The 20,865-nt window shown below is 54.5% G+C and overlaps 3 long non-coding RNA genes across 3 annotated transcripts; all 3 read left to right on the forward strand.

Annotated features, from left to right (window-relative positions):
- Positions 1–510: 510 nt before the first annotated feature.
- On the forward strand, positions 511–3,300 carry LOC135291131 (uncharacterized). Its single transcript, XR_010353998.1, has 3 exons — positions 511–968; positions 1,621–2,260; positions 2,401–3,300. It is a non-coding gene; the product is annotated as an uncharacterized LOC135291131 (long non-coding RNA).
- Positions 3,301–7,569: 4,269 nt separating this feature from the next.
- LOC135290621 (uncharacterized) lies at positions 7,570–10,361 on the forward strand. The gene is made up of 3 exons (XR_010353377.1): positions 7,570–8,029; positions 8,682–9,321; positions 9,462–10,361. It is a non-coding gene; the product is annotated as an uncharacterized LOC135290621 (long non-coding RNA).
- Positions 10,362–14,732: 4,371 nt separating this feature from the next.
- Positions 14,733–17,223, forward strand: LOC135291008 (uncharacterized). The gene is made up of 4 exons (XR_010353876.1): positions 14,733–15,083; positions 15,736–15,861; positions 16,225–16,375; positions 16,516–17,223. It is a non-coding gene; the product is annotated as an uncharacterized LOC135291008 (long non-coding RNA).
- The last annotated feature ends 3,642 nt before the right edge of the window (positions 17,224–20,865 follow it).

Here is a 20,865-nt window from a genome sequence, read left to right on the forward strand (position 1 = left end):
TCTGGGCAACACTGCAGCAGCAGCAGCAGCAGCAGCAGCAGCAGCAGCAGCAGCAGCAGCAGCAGCAGAGTGTTGCTAGCAGGGGGGATGATGGTCCTGAGCCGCTACCTCCTGCTGCTCTTTCTCGTGGCCCTGCCAGCCCAGAATGCCCAGAGTGCTCCAGCAGCTGGGCAGGGAGCAGGTAGGCAGGCAGGGGCCAGCACACCGCCCTGGCTGGCAGCAGCAGGGCCGGGAGCAGGGATGGCTGAGCCAGGAAGACACCACAGGGCAGGCAGAGGGGCAGAGGCTCCAGGGGAGGTGTGAGGGGCTGCAGCTGCTTTAGGCTGCAGCATGGAGAGAGCTTCCTAAGGAGCAAGGATGTGGGGAGGGTCGGGTCAGGCCCGGAAGCTCAGCAGCAGTTCTCCATCACTCAGCAGTGGCTGTCCGTCCCTCCGCTCTGGTTGTCCAGCCTTGTGGCCCAGCTCCAGGGCTGACCCGCACACAGATCATGTGGGCACGCCACGGCTTTTCCCTTCATGTGGGAGCTGCCAGCTCAGTGTCCCAAGGGCAGCCAGACCCCCCTGCAGCTGTGAGGATGCAGAGCTGCCTGAGCGTGCCCTATTCAGTGCCTTCCACATCCAGGCCTTGAGGTGTGCCCATCAGGGCAGTGCACGTGATGGTAACTTCTTGTGGGTGTTTGGTTGTAGTTGTGGAGACAGAGAGTGCTCTTTCAGGCCCTGAGCGAGGGGCAGATACCGTGCTGACTCCGAGCTGGTACCTCAAGCGTGAGTAGTCAGTCTGTCCTGCCTTCACAAAAAGGAGCGCCCCTTTTCCCTATTTTATTCACGAGAAAAATACCCTCATAGGTTAACGTGCTTTTGTAAATCTAACAGTAGGGATGAACGATGACAAGGTTCCTGAAGAGTTCCCTGAAGGATTGCCGGATGTTCCAGAGGAGCTCCTGGCAGCCTTGCATGAAGCCCCATCTGGTTAGTATATCCCACTCTGTTAACCCTGGCAGCCGGGAAGCTGAGCTTTTGCTTCCTGTAGGCATGTGCTGTGTCCTGGACAGCCAGAAGCACTCAGTCAGAGTCTTGCTGCAGGCCCCCTCCATTTCATAGCTCCTGCCGGGAGCCCTAGAGATGGTCCAGCACAGCCTCTGCTCGCAGCTGTGCTTCCAGATGATTGCCAGGGCCTTCTCCAGCTGCTGCTGCAGTTGTAGCATTCCTGGCCAGGGCTGCTCTGTGCAGACATTGGCATCCAGATGTTGGGCAAAGGCCAGTGCTGAATTTGGGTTCGGCACACGCTCAGCACAGCATGGAGGCAGCAACAACATCAGAGCAAGCCTTGGCTGCCCCTTGCAAAGCTCAGGCTCAGGAATGGGCTGAAGCTGGAGTCCAAGGGTGAGGGGGAACCTGAAGGTACTCCTTCTGTGGGTCATTTGGTTGATTAAGTCTTGGCTGGTTTGGGTCTGCACTTCTTGTTGCACTGCAGAAAATCCAGCTGTCCATTCCTCCTGTCGTGGGGGGGGACAGCGGCCTCGTCAGAGCCGCTTGCCGGAATGCCCAGGCCATGGTACCGTGCTTGTGCTGAGGGGCAGTGGCTTCTGGTTAATGTGTGCAATGTATGTTTTTTCTGAAGAGACAGATTCTGAGACTGTGCCGGAGACCTTAGCTGTGGAAGAAAGTGACAGTGTGCCAGGCTCACATGGAAAAAGAGAACCAATAGAGGACGCCAGGACACTTGCTGAGCCTGAGCAATATTCAGGTGAGTGCTTGCTAGATGCTGTCTTGGGCAAAGAGCAGCATTTCTGCTGTATCCCTGCAGTGCTCTCCATGGGTGAATTGCAGGTGCCCAGCACGCAGCCCGGGCCTGCAGCCCGGAGGAGTAGATGGGGCAGTGCTGCTCCCTGGCACACACTGGGCTCTTGTGCATGAGAGCTTGATGGGATTCCTCTTGGTCCCTGATGCTAAGACACCAGAGGCAGAGGAACCCATCTCTGAAGACAACATCAGATGTCAGTTCTGATTCACTAGCAGTGCCAGTCCTTGGGCATCTGAAGCACACTGTGGGGTTATGCCTAGTGCAGAGCACAAACGCTGACTCTTGCATTGTCTCTTCTCCTGCCAGGGTCATCCGGTGGGCAAAAAGCCCAGACTGCTGGACACTGTGACCCCAGCAAGTACTACATCCTAGTAGGGACAGTAGCAGCCTCAGCTTTGCTTCTGCTTGGGGCAGTGTCTGTGTATCTAGTCTTGCATCAGCTGCTGAAGAGAGAGAGGTGAGTTATTAATTGCTGCCATTGGCAAGGAAGTCTTTGCAGCATGCAGGAGCGCCCAGGCGGCTCCTCGCAGGGCTCTGAGGAACCTGTGCTCCAAATTCCTATCTGTGAGGAGTCTTCTTGGAAATCTGTTTCTACAGGAGGAGCCAGGAGGACAAAGAGGCAAGAGGACAGGACTGGCACTCTTCCTGGGAAAGCTGTGGTCAGCCTAGAGGTGAAGCAGAGTCAGGAGAAGGAGCGGCAAGCGGCGAGAGAGCCCAAGGCAAGGGCTTCAGGGACAGCTGCCGCCTGTTTCCTGAGCTCTTTGCAGCAGAGCTCGCCCAGCGCTACAAGAACATGGGCGCAGACCCGTCACCTCTGCCCACCTGCTCCTTCTGTGCTCTGGCTGACAACGCCTCTTCACGGGACCACTGGATTTCCCTGGAGTCACCTCAGCCCACAGCATCCTCTTGCCCCTCCTACCAATACCAGCAGGACTATTATCTGTTAGAGGAGGATGATTAGTGATAGTGAGAGATGATTAGTGATAGTGATAGTGATAGTGATAAATAGTGATAGTGCTAGTGATTCTTTTAGGGATAGTGGTAGGGATACCTGATATTAGAGGGTGGTGGTTGTTTTAATGATAGCGTTAGTTAATATTAGAGGATAGTGATTGTTTTAAGGATAGCGTTACTTGATACTTGAGGAGGGTAATTGTATTAGTGATAGTGATAGTGATACATAGTGATAGTGGTAGTGATAAATAGTGATAGTGGTAGTGATTCTTTTAGGGATAGTGGTAGGGATACTTGATATTAGAGGGTGGTGGTTGTTTTAATGATAGTGATAGTTAATAGTAGAGGATAGTGATTGTTTTAATGATAGCGTTATTTGATATTGGAGGACAGCGATTGTATTAGCGATAGTGATAGTTAATATTAGAGGATGGTGATTGTTTTAGTGATAGTGGTACATTTAGTGATCGTGATACTTGGTATTAGCAGATAATGATTGTTTTCTTGATATTGATAAATAAATATGTTTCCAAAAGCAGTAAATTCTTGCCTGGTGTGGCTGTTTCTGTTGGGGTAGAATGCACAGTGCTGGGAGCAGGGCTGGGGCTGTGACAGGAGCTCTGAGAAACTTGCACTGCAGTGCAGGAGCTGCTTGTGCCACCTCAGCCTGCTTTGCCAGCAGTGGCCGTTCACAAAGCTTTCCTGCACCAGCATGGGGACACGCTGGCTAGCAGTGACATGCAGAAACTTCTCTGGTAGCTCATTTGGGATGCTGCCCTGAATCAAGAAGGTCTGGGCAGAGTGGGAAAGATATTCTGCGAGGGAAGGCTGTCCAGTAGCGAGCACATCAAGGAGACGCGAGGTGGTGACTTAGGTGGTGGCAGTCCCTCCCTGAAGAGCTTCAATGTTGCCACACTTCAAGAGAGGAGCATCAAGGAGCAGAAAGCTGGAGCCGGGCTGTGTGAGAGGGGAAGGAATGTCCTATCAATCACAGGAGCCTTCTTAAAAATTAGATGGATAACAGCGACTATAATTATAATAAAAGTTATAGTCTTGTCGCACGCAGTATGGGAAAAAAGCCCAGAGCTGGAATACAACACAGAACTTTGATGTGATCTTTTGCTTGAGCGAGTGTGGCAGTTGCAGGCTCCTTTATTCCTGTTTTTGGACTTGACTTAACTTTTAGTTCAGGGAGATTAAGACTCAGGCAGTATAGACTGGGGTATTTCCTGCTCGATTTCTCAAGTGATGGAATGTAGGAAGGCCTTGCAGGTGGAAAGAAGTGACGGAGTGCCTGTCTCAGATGAAGCAAGCGAGGCACTGCAAGAAACCAGCATGCCAGGGAACTGCTGTCCTGGGCTCACGAGTCCGACTGACGGTGGCCCTGCAGGCCTTTGCCCATGCCTGCTCCAGCTGGGCCATCTGCAGCCAAAGCTGGAGGTGTGAGTGCAGCAAAGCTGCTGTCCAAGAAACGCAGCACAGCTGCTGTTGAGGCTAACTGTTGCCTGCAGTGTGCGGGGAGGATATTGCCGGCAGCAATTGCCAGAGAGATGCTTGAAGGCATCTCTGGACAATGGGCTTCTGGGGGTGTCCTTCTACTTCTTGCTCGGGCGGTAAAGACTGTCCCAAGACAATGCTCTTCCCTTTGAAGTGATGAAGGGGATCCGCTGAGCTCCTCACCCTTGTTCCTCTCCTCTGCTCTCCACAGCAGCTCCAGCTGTGCCTCTGCGCCCGCTCTCATGGGCCTCTCTGAGATACCAGCAGCTCTGAGATAGCCACCTCCTGAGAGGGCAGCCCAAGGCTCTGTTCAGATGAGAGCTGTGCCTCAACCCCTGAACCAAGCCTCACAAGCTCTTGTCATATAGACACCCACACCTGCAGCCTTCCAGATGCACAACTGAGAGCTGTGGCACATATGCATGGTCATGCTCTGCAGTGCACTTTCTGAAATGCCTCGGCTGCTTCTGAGGGATCTGACATGCCACTGCAGCAGGAAAACACCTCTGGATTCAATGGGGTCCGGCAAAAACCGTGCCTGGCATTTGCCTTGTGTGTTGCTCTGCCCAGTCGCCAGTGCCTTGGTTTGCCACCTCATCCCTGCTCTCTGCCCCTGGGGCCGGGAGAGGCGGGCCCGGGGCTGTGGGGCTGTGCCGGCCCCGCTTCCCGGGCCGCAGCTCCAGCTGCCGCCGCTGCCTCGGAGCGGCCCCGCTCCGGCGCGAGGGCCGAGGCGCCGGTGCCGGGCCCGATTGGCCGCTGTCGTGGCGCTGCAGGAGAGCTCCCCGCCGTGTCCCGGCTGCAGAGAGCGGCTGCCGGGCCGGTTCGCCTGGGAGCCTGAAGCGAGCATGGCCCAGGGAGCGGAGCCGAGAAATAGAGACGGAAGAGACAGGGGCAGGAAGCAGAATGGAGAGACAACAGGAGCAAAAGTGGGCCAGGGAACGGGAGCGGAGCTGCGGGAAGGGGCAGCAGGGACAGAGGAAGAGACGCAGAATGAGCAGGAGGGAGCAGGAGAGAGCGCAGTCTGGGCTGGGGCAGGATGGAGATCTTTGAAGATGCTTTGGAGGGACAACAAAATAGAGAGTGAGTGGCAAAGGAACAGGGCTATAGCGGGCAAGCAAGGGACTGGCAAGTGGCTAGAGCAACACACAAGGAGAAGTGCCCAGGGGCAGTTTTTGTATGCACTCCAGTAAATCCAGAGGTGCTTTCCTGCTGCAGTGGTCGCTGCCAGCCAGCGGCAGCAGCTGGGGCTGAGGCCCGGCAAGCGGGGCCGGCACAGCCCTGCAGCCCCGTGCCTGCCCCTCAGGGCCCCGTGCGCAATGGTGGCAGCAGGGGACGAGGAGGCCGCGGGCTGCGGGCGGCGCAGCCGCCCTGCCAGGCCACACACCGCGGGCGGCTTCAGCAGCAGCACTGCAGGAGCTCTGGGGACACTGGTGCCACAGCTGGTGACGAGCCGCCGAGCAGCACAATGGCGCGGAGCGCGGTAAGGGAGAGCCTGGGCGTGCGGCCGCCTAAGGAACACAGGAGGGCCGTGTTCATCGGTGCCTCTCCTCGGGCAGGAATGGAGGGTCCGAGATGGCGCTCAGAGCCAAGGCCGAGGCAGCTGGGCAGCCTGCCTGGGTCCTACGTAGGAAGGAGATGTCACTAAGACACCATCCAGCCTGCTCTGGCCCTCTGCTCATTTTGTTCCGCGGCCTTGACGGTGGGCAGTGATGTGTGCTTGATTCCAGAGGATGCCATGGGCCGAGTTTCTGCAGCTTGTCAGCTGCATAGGACTCTTACGAGCCTTGGAGAGAGACCCGAGGGGTGGAAATCTGTCAGTGCCTCTTTGCTTGCAGCTGGGAACACCTGGGGGTTAAGTGGTGCTTCAGCGACAGCTGTACCAAAGGTGCTCTAGAAGGCTGTCCAAGAGCTTCTGAGCGTAGGTTGCCTGGCACACAGAAGTCATGCATATTTATTTGCCAGAAGAGCTGCTTGGCTAAAAGGCCAGCAGTGTTAACTGATATCTGCAGCAACCAAGACATTTGTGTGTGTCCCGTGGCAGTGCCTGATGGTGTCCGAGGACAAGCCAGAGGGAGCTGAGGGGCTCTGGATGACTTGGGCCGCATGTGGTATTTTCTTCCACCACGTGCAGTGAGCCAGACCCAGGGAGGCTCTAGAGGTGAATAGGCGGCAGCCTGGTGTTCCCAGCAGCAGTGTGGGAGTTTGAGCGTGGGTTAGTGTACAGGACAGCAGGCCTGATGGTGGCACATGGGCTACATGTGCCTGAAAGGGAAAAAGGCTCTTGGCTCCAGAGTTAGCAGGGCTCCTTGAGAGAGCTTTAAGTAGCATTGGAAGTGGAAAAGGGAGTAAACCAGGCTGACGGGGGAGATGCGTGAGCACTGCACAGCCATGTTTGCCTGACAGTGGAGGATGGAAGCAGTGCTGCCATCAAAGGTCATGAAACTGTAGCAGAAGTCATGGGAAAAGCAGGTTTTTGCCACAATTCTTTCAGACAAAAATACTACCAAAGAAACACTCTTGAATTTGGGCTTTTTACAGCAGACTTCATCCAGGTCTTCTTATAGGGAATTTCTGAGGAATAAGACGTGAGTGCCTCTGCATTCCCATGCACAACGCTACCTCCAAAATACTCCAGCCCTTCTCCATTTGGCTCCTTCCATTCCTGTGCAGAATAAGGAAATTCAATAGAGGGGAGGTGCAGGAATTCACAGGCAACGTGGGCGTACGTTGGGGCCTTCACAGCCATCACTTTGGTATGAGGTCACAGAGCTCTGTTTGGTGTCAGGTTCCAGAGCCCCACTGTGCTCTTCAGTGCTCACTCTGGGCAACACTGCAGCAGCAGCAGCAGCAGCAGCAGCAGCAGCAGCAGCAGCAGAGTGTTGCTAGCAGGGGGGATGATGGTCCTGAGCCGCTACCTCCTGCTGCTCTTTCTCGTGGCCCTGCCAGCCCAGAATGCCCAGAGTGCTCCAGCAGCTGGGCAGGGAGCAGGTAGGCAGGCAGGGGCCAGCACACCGCCCTGGCTGGCAGCAGCAGGGCCGGGAGCAGGGATGGCTGAGCCAGGAAGACACCACAGGGCAGGCAGAGGGGCAGAGGCTCCAGGGGAGGTGTGAGGGGCTGCAGCTGCTTTAGGCTGCAGCATGGAGAGAGCTTCCTAAGGAGCAAGGATGTGGGGAGGGTCGGGTCAGGCCCGGAAGCTCAGCAGCAGTTCTCCATCACTCAGCAGTGGCTGTCCGTCCCTCCGCTCTGGTTGTCCAGCCTTGTGGCCCAGCTCCAGGGCTGACCCGCACACAGATCATGTGGGCACGCCACGGCTTTTCCCTTCATGTGGGAGCTGCCAGCTCAGTGTCCCAAGGGCAGCCAGACCCCCCTGCAGCTGTGAGGATGCAGAGCTGCCTGAGCGTGCCCTATTCAGTGCCTTCCACATCCAGGCCTTGAGGTGTGCCCATCAGGGCAGTGCACGTGATGGTAACTTCTTGTGGGTGTTTGGTTGTAGTTGTGGAGACAGAGAGTGCTCTTTCAGGCCCTGAGCGAGGGGCAGATACCGTGCTGACTCCGAGCTGGTACCTCAAGCGTGAGTAGTCAGTCTGTCCTGCCTTCACAAAAAGGAGCGCCCCTTTTCCCTATTTTATTCACGAGAAAAATACCCTCATAGGTTAACGTGCTTTTGTAAATCTAACAGTAGGGATGAACGATGACAAGGTTCCTGAAGAGTTCCCTGAAGGATTGCCGGATGTTCCAGAGGAGCTCCTGGCAGCCTTGCATGAAGCCCCATCTGGTTAGTATATCCCACTCTGTTAACCCTGGCAGCCGGGAAGCTGAGCTTTTGCTTCCTGTAGGCATGTGCTGTGTCCTGGACAGCCAGAAGCACTCAGTCAGAGTCTTGCTGCAGGCCCCCTCCATTTCATAGCTCCTGCCGGGAGCCCTAGAGATGGTCCAGCACAGCCTCTGCTCGCAGCTGTGCTTCCAGATGATTGCCAGGGCCTTCTCCAGCTGCTGCTGCAGTTGTAGCATTCCTGGCCAGGGCTGCTCTGTGCAGACATTGGCATCCAGATGTTGGGCAAAGGCCAGTGCTGAATTTGGGTTCGGCACACGCTCAGCACAGCATGGAGGCAGCAACAACATCAGAGCAAGCCTTGGCTGCCCCTTGCAAAGCTCAGGCTCAGGAATGGGCTGAAGCTGGAGTCCAAGGGTGAGGGGGAACCTGAAGGTACTCCTTCTGTGGGTCATTTGGTTGATTAAGTCTTGGCTGGTTTGGGTCTGCACTTCTTGTTGCACTGCAGAAAATCCAGCTGTCCATTCCTCCTGTCGTGGGGGGGGACAGCGGCCTCGTCAGAGCCGCTTGCCGGAATGCCCAGGCCATGGTACCGTGCTTGTGCTGAGGGGCAGTGGCTTCTGGTTAATGTGTGCAATGTATGTTTTTTCTGAAGAGACAGATTCTGAGACTGTGCCGGAGACCTTAGCTGTGGAAGAAAGTGACAGTGTGCCAGGCTCACATGGAAAAAGAGAACCAATAGAGGACGCCAGGACACTTGCTGAGCCTGAGCAATATTCAGGTGAGTGCTTGCTAGATGCTGTCTTGGGCAAAGAGCAGCATTTCTGCTGTATCCCTGCAGTGCTCTCCATGGGTGAATTGCAGGTGCCCAGCACGCAGCCCGGGCCTGCAGCCCGGAGGAGTAGATGGGGCAGTGCTGCTCCCTGGCACACACTGGGCTCTTGTGCATGAGAGCTTGATGGGATTCCTCTTGGTCCCTGATGCTAAGACACCAGAGGCAGAGGAACCCATCTCTGAAGACAACATCAGATGTCAGTTCTGATTCACTAGCAGTGCCAGTCCTTGGGCATCTGAAGCACACTGTGGGGTTATGCCTAGTGCAGAGCACAAACGCTGACTCTTGCATTGTCTCTTCTCCTGCCAGGGTCATCCGGTGGGCAAAAAGCCCAGACTGCTGGACACTGTGACCCCAGCAAGTACTACATCCTAGTAGGGACAGTAGCAGCCTCAGCTTTGCTTCTGCTTGGGGCAGTGTCTGTGTATCTAGTCTTGCATCAGCTGCTGAAGAGAGAGAGGTGAGTTATTAATTGCTGCCATTGGCAAGGAAGTCTTTGCAGCATGCAGGAGCGCCCAGGCGGCTCCTCGCAGGGCTCTGAGGAACCTGTGCTCCAAATTCCTATCTGTGAGGAGTCTTCTTGGAAATCTGTTTCTACAGGAGGAGCCAGGAGGACAAAGAGGCAAGAGGACAGGACTGGCACTCTTCCTGGGAAAGCTGTGGTCAGCCTAGAGGTGAAGCAGAGTCAGGAGAAGGAGCGGCAAGCGGCGAGAGAGCCCAAGGCAAGGGCTTCAGGGACAGCTGCCGCCTGTTTCCTGAGCTCTTTGCAGCAGAGCTCGCCCAGCGCTACAAGAACATGGGCGCAGACCCGTCACCTCTGCCCACCTGCTCCTTCTGTGCTCTGGCTGACAACGCCTCTTCACGGGACCACTGGATTTCCCTGGAGTCACCTCAGCCCACAGCATCCTCTTGCCCCTCCTACCAATACCAGCAGGACTATTATCTGTTAGAGGAGGATGATTAGTGATAGTGAGAGATGATTAGTGATAGTGATAGTGATAGTGATAAATAGTGATAGTGCTAGTGATTCTTTTAGGGATAGTGGTAGGGATACCTGATATTAGAGGGTGGTGGTTGTTTTAATGATAGCGTTAGTTAATATTAGAGGATAGTGATTGTTTTAAGGATAGCGTTACTTGATACTTGAGGAGGGTAATTGTATTAGTGATAGTGATAGTGATACATAGTGATAGTGGTAGTGATAAATAGTGATAGTGGTAGTGATTCTTTTAGGGATAGTGGTAGGGCTACTTGATATTAGAGGGTGGTGGTTGTTTTAATGATAGTGATAGTTAATAGTAGAGGATAGTGATTGTTTTAATGATAGCGTTATTTGATATTGGAGGACAGCGATTGTATTAGCGATAGTGATAGTTAATATTAGAGGATGGTGATTGTTTTAGTGATAGTGGTACATTTAGTGATCGTGATACTTGGTATTAGCAGATAATGATTGTTTTCTTGATATTGATAAATAAATATGTTTCCAAAAGCAGTAAATTCTTGCCTGGTGTGGCTGTTTCTGTTGGGGTAGAATGCACAGTGCTGGGAGCAGGGCTGGGGCTGTGACAGGAGCTCTGAGAAACTTGCACTGCAATGCAGGAGCTGCTTGTGCCACCTCAGCCTGCTTTGCCAGCAGTGGCCGTTCACAAAGCTTTCCTGCACCAGCATGGGGACACGCTGGCTAGCAGTGACATGCAGAAACTTCTCTGGTAGCTCATTTGGGATGCTGCCCTGAATCAAGAAGGTCTGGGCAGAGTGGGAAAGATATTCTGCGAGGGAAGGCTGTCCAGTAGCGAGCACATCAAGGAGACGCGAGGTGGTGACTTAGGTGGTGGCAGTCCCTCCCTGAAGAGCTTCAATGTTGCCACACTTCAAGAGAGGAGCATCAAGGAGCAGAAAGCTGGAGCCGGGCTGTGTGAGAGGGGAAGGAATGTCCTATCAATCACAGGAGCCTTCTTAAAAATTAGATGGATAACAGCGACTATAATTATAATAAAAGTTATAGTCTTGTCGCACGCAGTATGGGAAAAAAGCCCAGAGCTGGAATACAACACAGAACTTTGATGTGATCTTTTGCTTGAGCGAGTGTGGCAGTTGCAGGCTCCTTTATTCCTGTTTTTGGACTTGACTTAACTTTTAGTTCAGGGAGATTAAGACTCAGGCAGTATAGACTGGGGTATTTCCTGCTCGATTTCTCAAGTGATGGAATGTAGGAAGGCCTTGCAGGTGGAAAGAAGTGACGGAGTGCCTGTCTCAGATGAAGCAAGCGAGGCACTGCAAGAAACCAGCATGCCAGGGAACTGCTGTCCTGGGCTCACGAGTCCGACTGACGGTGGCCCTGCAGGCCTTTGCCCATGCCTGCTCCAGCTGGGCCATCTGCAGCCAAAGCTGGAGGTGTGAGTGCAGCAAAGCTGCTGTCCAAGAAACGCAGCACAGCTGCTGTTGAGGCTAACTGTTGCCTGCAGTGTGCGGGGAGGATATTGCCGGCAGCAATTGCCAGAGAGATGCTTGAAGGCATCTCTGGACAATGGGCTTCTGGGGGTGTCCTTCTACTTCTTGCTCGGGCGGTAAAGACTGTCCCAAGACAATGCTCTTCCCTTTGAAGTGATGAAGGGGATCCGCTGAGCTCCTCACCCTTGTTCCTCTCCTCTGCTCTCCACAGCAGCTCCAGCTGTGCCTCTGCGCCCGCTCTCATGGGCCTCTCTGAGATACCAGCAGCTCTGAGATAGCCACCTCCTGAGAGGGCAGCCCAAGGCTCTGTTCAGATGAGAGCTGTGCCTCAACCCTTGAACCAAGCCTCACAAGCTCTTGTCATATAGACACCCACACCTGCAGCCTTCCAGATGCACAACTGAGAGCTGTGGCACATATGCATGGTCATGCTCTGCAGTGCACTTTCTGAAATGCCTCGGCTGCTTCTGAGGGATCTGACATGCCACTGCAGCAGGAAAACACCTCTGGATTCAATGGGGTCCGGCAAAAACCGTGCCTGGCATTTGCCTTGTGTGTTGCTCTGCCCAGTCGCCAGTGCCTTGGTTTGCCACCTCATCCCTGCTCTCTGCCCCTGGGGCCGGGAGAGGCGGGCCCGGGGCTGTGGGGCTGTGCCGGCCCCGCTTCCCGGGCCGCAGCTCCAGCTGCCGCCGCTGCCTCGGAGCGGCCCCGCTCCGGCGCGAGGGCCGAGGCGCCGGTGCCGGGCCCGATTGGCCGCTGTCGTGGCGCTGCAGGAGAGCTCCCCGCCGTGTCCCGGCTGCAGAGAGCGGCTGCCGGGCCGGTTCGCCTGGGAGCCTGAAGCGAGCATGGCCCAGGGAGCGGAGCCGAGAAATAGAGACGGAAGAGACAGGGGCAGGAAGCAGAATGGAGAGACAACAGGAGCAAAAGTGGGCCAGGGAACGGGAGCGGAGCTGCGGGAAGGGGCAGCAGGGACAGAGGAAGAGACGCAGAATGAGCAGGAGGGAGCAGGAGAGAGCGCAGTCTGGGCTGGGGCAGGATGGAGATCTTTGAAGATGCTTTGGAGGGACAACAAAATAGAGAGTGAGTGGCAAAGGAACAGGGCTATAGCGGGCAAGCAAGGGACTGGCAAGTGGCTAGAGCAACACACAAGGAGAAGTGCCCAGGGGCAGTTTTTGTATGCACTCCAGTAAATCCAGAGGTGCTTTCCTGCTGCAGTGGTCGCTGCCAGCCAGCGGCAGCAGCTGGGGCTGAGGCCCGGCAAGCGGGGCCGGCACAGCCCCGCAGCCCCGTGCCTGCCCCTCAGGGCCCCGTGCGCAATGGTGGCAGCAGGGGACGAGGAGGCCGCGGGCTGCGGGCGGCGCAGCCGCCCTGCCAGGCCACACGCCGCGGGCGGCTTCAGCAGCAGCACTGCAGGAGCTCTGGGGACACTGGTGCCACAGCTGGTGACGAGCCGCCGAGCAGCACAATGGCGCGGAGCGCGGTAAGGGAGAGCCTGGGCGTGCGGCCGCCTAAGGAACACAGGAGGGCCGTGTTCATCGGTGCCTCTCCTCGGGCAGGAATGGAGGGTCCGAGATGGCGCTCAGAGCCAAGGCCGAGGCAGCTGGGCAGCCTGCCTGGGTCCTACGTAGGAAGGAGATGTCACTAAGACACCATCCAGCCTGCTCTGGCCCTCTGCTCATTTTGTTCCGTGGCCTTGACGGTGGGCAGTGATGTGTGCTTGATTCCAGAGGATGCCATGGGCCGAGTTTCTGCAGCTTGTCAGCTGCATAGGACTCTTACGAGCCTTGGAGAGAGACCCGAGGGGTGGAAATCTGTCAGTGCCTCTTTGCTTGCAGCTGGAAACACCTGGGGGTTAAGTGGTGCTTCAGCGACAGCTGTACCAAAGGTGCTCTAGAAGGCTGTCCAAGAGCTTCTGAGCGTAGGTTGCCTGGCACACAGAAGTCATGCATATTTATTTGCCAGAAGAGCTGCTCGGCTAAAAGGCCAGCAGTGTTAACTGATATCTGCAGCAACCAAGACATTTGTGTGTGTCCCGTGGCAGTGCCTGATGGTGTCCGAGGACAAGCCAGAGGGAGCTGAGGGGCTCTGGATGACTTGGGCCGCATGTGGTATTTTCTTCCACCACGTGCAGTGAGCCAGACCCAGGGAGGCTCTAGAGGTGAATAGGCGGCAGCCTGGTGTTCCCAGCAGCAGTGTGGGAGTTTGAGCGTGGGTTAGTGTACAGGACAGCAGGCCTGATGGTGGCAGATGGGCTACATCTGCCTGAAAGGGAAAAAGGCTCTTGGCTCCAGAGTTAGCAGGGCTCCTTGAGAGAGCTTTAAGTAGCATTGGAAGTGGAAAAGGGAGTAAACCAGGCTGACGGGGGAGATGCGTGAGCACTGCACAGCCATGTTTGCGTGACAGTGGAGGATGGAAGCAGTGCTACCATCAAAGGTCATGAAACTGTAGCAGAAGTCATGGGAAAAGCAGGTTTTTGCCACAATTCTTTCAGACAAAAATACTACCAAAGAAACACTCTTGAATTTGGGCTTTTTACAGCAGCCTTCATCCAGGTCTTCTTATAGGGAATTTCTGAGGAATAAGACGTGAGTGCCTCTGCATTCCCATGCACAACGCTGCCTCCAAAATACTCCAGCCCTTCTCCATTTGGCTCCTTCCATTCCTGTGCAGAATAAGGAAATTCAATAGAGGGGAGGTGCAGGAATTCACAGGCAACGTGGGCGTACGTTGGGGCCTTCACAGCCATCACTTTGGTATGAGGTCACAGAGCTCTGTTTGATGTCAGGTTCCAGAGCCCCACTGTGCTCTTCAGTGCTCACTCTGGGCAACACTGCAGCAGCAGCAGCAGCAGCAGCAGCAGCCGCAGCAGAGTATTGCTAGCAGGGGGGATGATGGTCCTGAACCACTACCTCCTGCTGCTCTTTCTCATGGCCCTGCCAGCCCAGAATGCCCAGAGTGCTCCAGCAGCTGGGCAGGGAGCAGGTAGGCAGGCAGGGGCCAGCACACCGCCCTGGCTGGCAGCAGCAGGGGCAGGAGCAGGGATGGCTGAGCCAGGAAGACACCACAGGGCAGGCAGAGGGGCAGAGGCTCCAGGGGAGGTGTGAGGGGCTGCAGCTGCTTTAGGCTGCAGCATGGAGAGAGCTTCCTAAGGAGCAAGGATGTGGGGAGGGTCGGGTCAGGCCCGGAAGCTCAGCAGCAGTTCTCCATCACTCAGCAGTGGCTGTCCGTCCCTCCGCTCTGGTTGTCCAGCCTTGTGGCCCGGCTCCAGGGCTGACCCGCACACAGATCATGTGGGCACGCCACGGCTTTTCCCTTCATGCAAGAGCTGCCAGCTCAGTGTCCCAAGGGCAGCCAGACCCCCCTGCAGCTGTGAGGATGCAGAGCTGCCTGAGCGTGCCCTATTCAGTGCCTTCCACATCCAGGCCTTGAGGTGTGCCCATCAGGGCAGTGCATGTGATGGTAACTTCTTGTGGGTGTTTGGTTGTAGTTGTGGACACAGAGAGTGCTCTTTCAGGCCCTGAGCGAGGGGCAGATACCGTGCTGACTCCGAGCTGGTACCTCAAGCGTGAGTAGTCAGTCTGTCCTGCCTTCACAAAAAGGAGCGCCCCTTTTCCCTATTTTATTAACGAGAAAATACCCTCATAGGTTAATGTGCTTTTGTAAATCTAACAGTAGGGATGAACGATGACAAGGTTCCTGAAGAGTTCCCTGAAGGATTGCCGGATGTTCCAGAGGAGCTCCTGGCAGCCTTGGATAAAGCCCCATCTGGTTAGTATATCCCACTCTGTTAACCCTGGCAGCCGGCAAGCTGAGCTTTTGCTTCCTGTAGGCACGTGCTGTATCCTGGACAGCCAGAAGCACTCTGTCAGAGTCTTGCTGCAGGCCCACTCCATTTCACAGCTCCTGCCGGGAGCCCTAGAGATGGTCCAGCACAGCCTCTGCTGGCAGCTGTGCTTCCAGATGATTGCCAGGGCCTTCTCCAGCTGCTGCTGCAGTTGTAGCATTCCTGGCCAGGGCTGCTCTGTGCAGACATTGGCATCCAGATGTTGGGCAAAGGCCAGTGCTGAATTTGGGTTTGGCACACGCTCAGCACAGCATGGAGGCAGCAACAACATCAGAGCAAGCCTTGGCTGCCCCTTGCAAAGCTCAGGCTCAGGAATGGGTTGAAGCTGGAGTCCAAGGGTGAGGGGGAACCTGAAGGTACTCCTTCTGTGGGTCATTTGGTTGATTAAGTCTTGGCTGGTTTGGGTCTGCACTTCTTGTTGCACTGCAGAAAATCCAGCTGTCCATTCCTCCTGTCGTGGGGGGGGACAGCGGCCTCGTCAGAGCCGCTTGCCGGAATGCCCAGGCCATGGTACCGTGCTTGTGCTGAGGGGCAGTGGCTTCTGGTTAATGTGTGCAATGTATGTTTTTTCTGAAGAGACAGATTCTGAGACTGTGCCGGAGACCTTAGCTGTGGAAGAAAGTGACAGTGTGCCAGGCTGACATGAAAAAAGAGAAGCAATAGAGGACACCAGCACACTTGCTGAGCCTGAGCAATATTCAGGTGAGTGCTTGCTAGATGCTGTCTTGGGCAAAGAGCAGCATTTCTGCTGTATCCCTGCAGTGCTCTCCATGGGTGAATTGCAGGTGCCCAGCACGCAGCCCGGGCCTGCAGCCCGGAGGAGTAGATGGGGCAGAGCTGCTCCCTGGCACACACTGGGCTCTTGTGCATGAGAGCTTGATGGGATTCCTCTTGGTCCCTGATGCTAAGACACCAGAGGCAGAGGAACCCATCTCTGAAGACAACATCAGATGTCAGTTCTGATTCACTAGCAGTGCCAGTCCTTGGGCATCTGAAGCACACTGTGGGGTTATGCCTAGTGCAGAGCACATACGCTGACTCTTGCATTGTCTCTTCTCCTGCCAGGGTCATCCGGTGGGCAAAAAGCTGAGACTGCTGGACACCGTGACCCCGGCAAGTACTACATCCTAGTAGGGACAGTAGCAGCCTCAGCTTTGCTTCTGCTTGGGGCAGTGTCTGTGTATCTAGTCTTGCATCAGCTGCTGAAGAGAGAGAGGTGAGTTATTAATTGCTGCCATTGGCAAGGAAGTCTTTGCAGCATGCAGGAGCACCCAGGCGGCTCCTCGCAGGGCTCTGAGGAACCTGTGCTCCAAATTCCTATCTGTGAGGAGTCTTCTTGGAAATCTGTTTCTACAGGAGGAGCCAGGAGGACAAAGAGGCAAGAGGACAGGACTGGGACTCTTCCTGGGAAAGCTGTGGTCAGCCTAGAGGTGAAGCAGAGTCAGGAGAAGGAGCGGCAAGCGGCGAGAGAGCCCAAGGCAAGGGCTTCAGGGACAGCTGCCGCCTGTTTCCTGAGCTCTTTGCAGCAGAGTTCGCCTCGCCCAGCTCTACAAGAACATGGGCGCAGACCCGTCACCTCTGCCCACCTGCTCCTTCTGTGCTCTGGCTGACAACGCCTCTTCACGGGACCACTGGATTTCCCTGGAGTCACCTCAGCCCACAGCATCCTCTTGCCCCTCCTACCAATACCAGCAGGACTATTATCTGTTAGAGGAGGATGATTAGTGATAGTGAGAGATGATTAGTGATAGTGATAGTGATAGTGATAAATAGTGATAGTGCTAGTGATTCTTTTAGGGATAGTGGTAGGGATACCTGATATTAGAGGGTGGTGGTTGTTTTAATGATAGTGATATTTAATAGTAGAGGATAGTGATTGTTTTAATGATAGCGTTATTTGATATTAGAGGACAGCGATTGTATTAGCGATAGTGATAGTTAATATTAGAGGATGGTGATTGTTTTAGTGATAGTGGTACATTTAGTGATCGTGATACTTGGTATTAGCAGATAATGATTGTTTTCTTGATATTGATAAATAAATATGTTTCCAAAAGCAGTAAATTCTTGCCTGGTGTGGCTGTTTCTGTTGGGGTAGAATGCACAGAGCTGGGAGCAGGGCTGGGGCTGTGACAGGAGCTCTGAGAAACTTGCACTGCAGTGCAGGAGCTGCTTGTGCCACCTCAGCCTGCTTTGCCAGCAGTGGCCGTTCACAAAGCTTTCCTGCACCAGCAATGGGACACGCTGGCTAGCAGTGACATGCAGAAACTTCTCTGGGAGCTCATTTGGGATGCTGCCCTGAATCAAGAAGGTCTGGGCAGAGTGGGAAAGATGTTCTGCGAGGGATGGCTATCCAGTAGCGAGCACATCAAGGAGACACGAGGTGGTGACTTAGGTGGTGGCAGTCCCTCCCTGAAGAGCTTCAAGAGAGGAGCATCAAGGAGCGGAAAGCTGGAGCCGGGCTGTGTGAGAGGGGAAGGAATGTCCTATCAATCACAGGAGCCTTCCTAAAAATTAGATGGATAACAGCGACTATAATTATAATAAAAGTTACAGTCTTGTCGCACGCAGTATGGGAAAAAAGCCCAGAGCTGGAATACAACAGAGAACTTTGATGTGATCTTTTGCTTGAGCGAGTGTGGCAGTTGCAGGCTCCTTTATTCCTGTTTTTGGACTTGACTTAACTTTTAGTTCACTGAGAGCTGTGGCACATATTCATGGTCATGCTCTGCAGTGCACTTTCTGAAATGCCTCGGCTGCTTCTGAGGGATCTGACATGCCACTGCTGCAGGAAAACACCTCTGGATTCAATGGGGTCCGGCAAAAACCGTGCCTGGCATTTGCCTTGTGTGTTGCTCTGTCCAGTCACCAGTGCCTTGGTTTGCCACCTCATCCCTGCTCTCTGCCCCTGGGGCCGGCAGGGGCGGGCCCGGGGCTGTGGGGCTGTGCCAGCCCCGCTTCCTGGGCCGCAGCTCCAGCTGCTGCTGCTGCATCAGAGCGGCCCCGCTCCGGCGCGAGGGCCGAGGCGCCGGTGCCGGGCCCGATTGGCCGCTGTCGTGGCGCTGCAGGAGAGCTCCCCGCCGTGTCCCGGCTGCAGAGAGCGGCTGCCGGGGCGCTTCGCCTGGGAGCCTGAAGCAAGCATGGCCCAGGGAGCGGAGCCAAGAAATAGAGACGGAAGAGACAGGGGCAGGAAGCAGAATGGAGAGACAACGGGAGCAAAAGAGGGCCAGGGAACGGGAGCGGAGCTGCGGGAAGGGCCAGCAGGGACAGAGGAAGAGACGCAGAATGAGCAGGAGGGAGCAGGAGAGAGCGCAGTCTGGGCTGGGGCAGGATGGAGACTCTTGAAGAAGCTTTGGAGGGACAACAAAACAGAGAGTGAGTGGCAAAGGAACAGGGCTAGAGCGGGCAAGCAAGGGACTGGCAGGTGGCTAGAGCAACACACAAGGAGAAGCCCAAGGGGAGCTTTTGTATGCACTGTGTCCTGGCTTGTAAAATAAGCATGTATTCTATTTTTGCCATCTGTTGGGGGTTAGGCAGTTTTTCTTATCTCTTTCAAGAAGAATGACACTGCCAGGAAGATAATCTCCTGCTAATGGGCTATTGAATTACTCACTGTGGCTGGTAAGGTTAGTTACATCATCCCATTGGGAGATGCTCCGCCCAGAGGGAGGAGCCAAGCATCCCTGTCAGCATAAAACAAGAATTTCTGAGACCACAGACAGCCTTCTTCGCTGGATTTCCCAGAGGAATCAGGAATCAAGGCCCAGCTTCTCCTTTGCTGCATTTCCAGAAAGGATCTACACCCTTCTGCAGATCGCCGCTCCAGGAGGAGCAGCCACCATCTGGCTGGACTACTACCAACACCCTGACTTCTCAGGGTGTCAGGTTTTTCTCACTCTGCCAGTGGTTTTTTGCTTGTGGTAAATTACATTGTTATTTAGTTTTTCTTCTTCCTAGTAAAAATCTGTTATTCCCATTCCCATATCTTTGCCTGAGAGCCCTTTTAATTCTGAAATTGTGATAATTCGGAGGGAGGGGGTTTACCTTTTCCATTTCACAGGAGGCTTTTGCCTTCCTACACAGACTCCTGTCTTTTCAAACCAAGACACACTCCAATAAATCCAGAGGTGTTTTCTCTTATGAATAGAAAGTTGTATTTTTTTTGAGTTTCAGAGTTAAAAAAAAACCAAGTCAGACCTCTTTGGTTTCGCTGCCAAAGAAAAGCTCCTCAATTACCCGTTAATGGCCGGTGATTAACCATTGTTACCCTGATGCTGGCCGCTTGCCCAGGAGACACCAGAGCAGACCCTCCAAGGTAAAGAGAATAGCAGTGACATCAGAGCCAGTATGCAGATGAGAAATGCATTGCGCCCGGAATTTTTACAGTTTTTACAAGAAAAACCCCTAAAATCACGTGCCAACAAGTGACTTAAATGACATCTAAGGATGGGAGCGTAGTCCCGTACATGCTTGGACCCTTTTGCTTCTCACCCTAACCTGAAAAGATACTGATTAAAGAGACACCCTGGGTGTTAGACAAACAAGCCAGGTATCTGCTACTCTCCCGTGAGGATGGAATCCCCAGCTCTGTCTGCAGACCAGCGGACAAAGCTGCATCATCCTCTTTCTCCGTGCCACGCCTGGGAGCAGCGGCGGCGTGGGCACAACCCGTCGATTTCTCCCCACCTGAGCTGATTCTTCTTAATAAAGGCGTTAAAAAGGAGAAAGATCTCCTGCCCATTTATTTCAGCTTGGGTGACTCGTCTGGGATAGCCACGCCTGAAGAGGACACCAGGACTGGGACGGCTGCCCACCCTGGACCTGCAGGACAGCTGGCTATCGGGACCAGAGAAGATCGGCTTGGGACAGTGACACGGAGCAGCGCCGGATTGGTGAGAATATCCGGCGGCGAGAGAGGGAGGCGAGCGAGTGTGTGTGAGTGAGACGAGGGCCGGCAGCTCGGCCCCTCGAAGCAAGTGAGGACCCCTCAGTACCGCGGTTCTGCACCCCCGCGAGGGGGCCGGCTGGGAACAGGGGGAAGCGAAGGAAATTGGTGATTGAGGCGCCTCCAAAGGGGTAAAGAGGACCCCCCTCCGGGCGTGCGGAGGAAATACTGTGTGAGTGGCACGCACCCCAAAAGCCCTGATACAGGTCCTAACGAAGGAAGTTAGGTGATTTAGAATATCAGGCAGTTTTGTCCTGACAAAGGAGGTCGGGCACCCCTCAGAGGCCAGGGTCTCAAGGTTTGGCTGGTTGAGTCTCAGCAGAGGAGGCCGAGATCTCTCAAAGTCCTGACGAAGGAGGTCAGGCAACTCACAAGTCCCGAGAAGGATTTGGGAAGGTTTAAAAGCCCTGCAGGCAAACCAAGTCCTGACGAAGGAGGTCAGGCAAACCTCAGAGGCCAGGGCCTAGAGGATTTTGTTTTGTTTGTTTGTTGATTCTTGGCAAGAGAAGACCAAGGTCTCAACAAAGTCCTGATGAAAAGGGTCAGAGAAATTGGAGTTTTGGCAGGAGGTCGAGACTTCTTAAATAAGATATATATTTCCTTTAGAGAAAAAGACATCTTTGTGATTTGTTTTGAGGCAGAAAAAAATGGGACGGTGCAGTAGTAAGAAAGGTGGCCAAAGACTGAGGAATATACCTCCCCACAGTCCCCTAGGTGAACTATTAGAGAAATGGAACTTTATAGAAGCCAGAGAAGGATTA

Source organism: Passer domesticus, chromosome Z, assembly GCF_036417665.1.
Source record: "Passer domesticus isolate bPasDom1 chromosome Z, bPasDom1.hap1, whole genome shotgun sequence".
Classification (NCBI taxonomy): Eukaryota; Metazoa; Chordata; class Aves; order Passeriformes; family Passeridae; genus Passer; species Passer domesticus.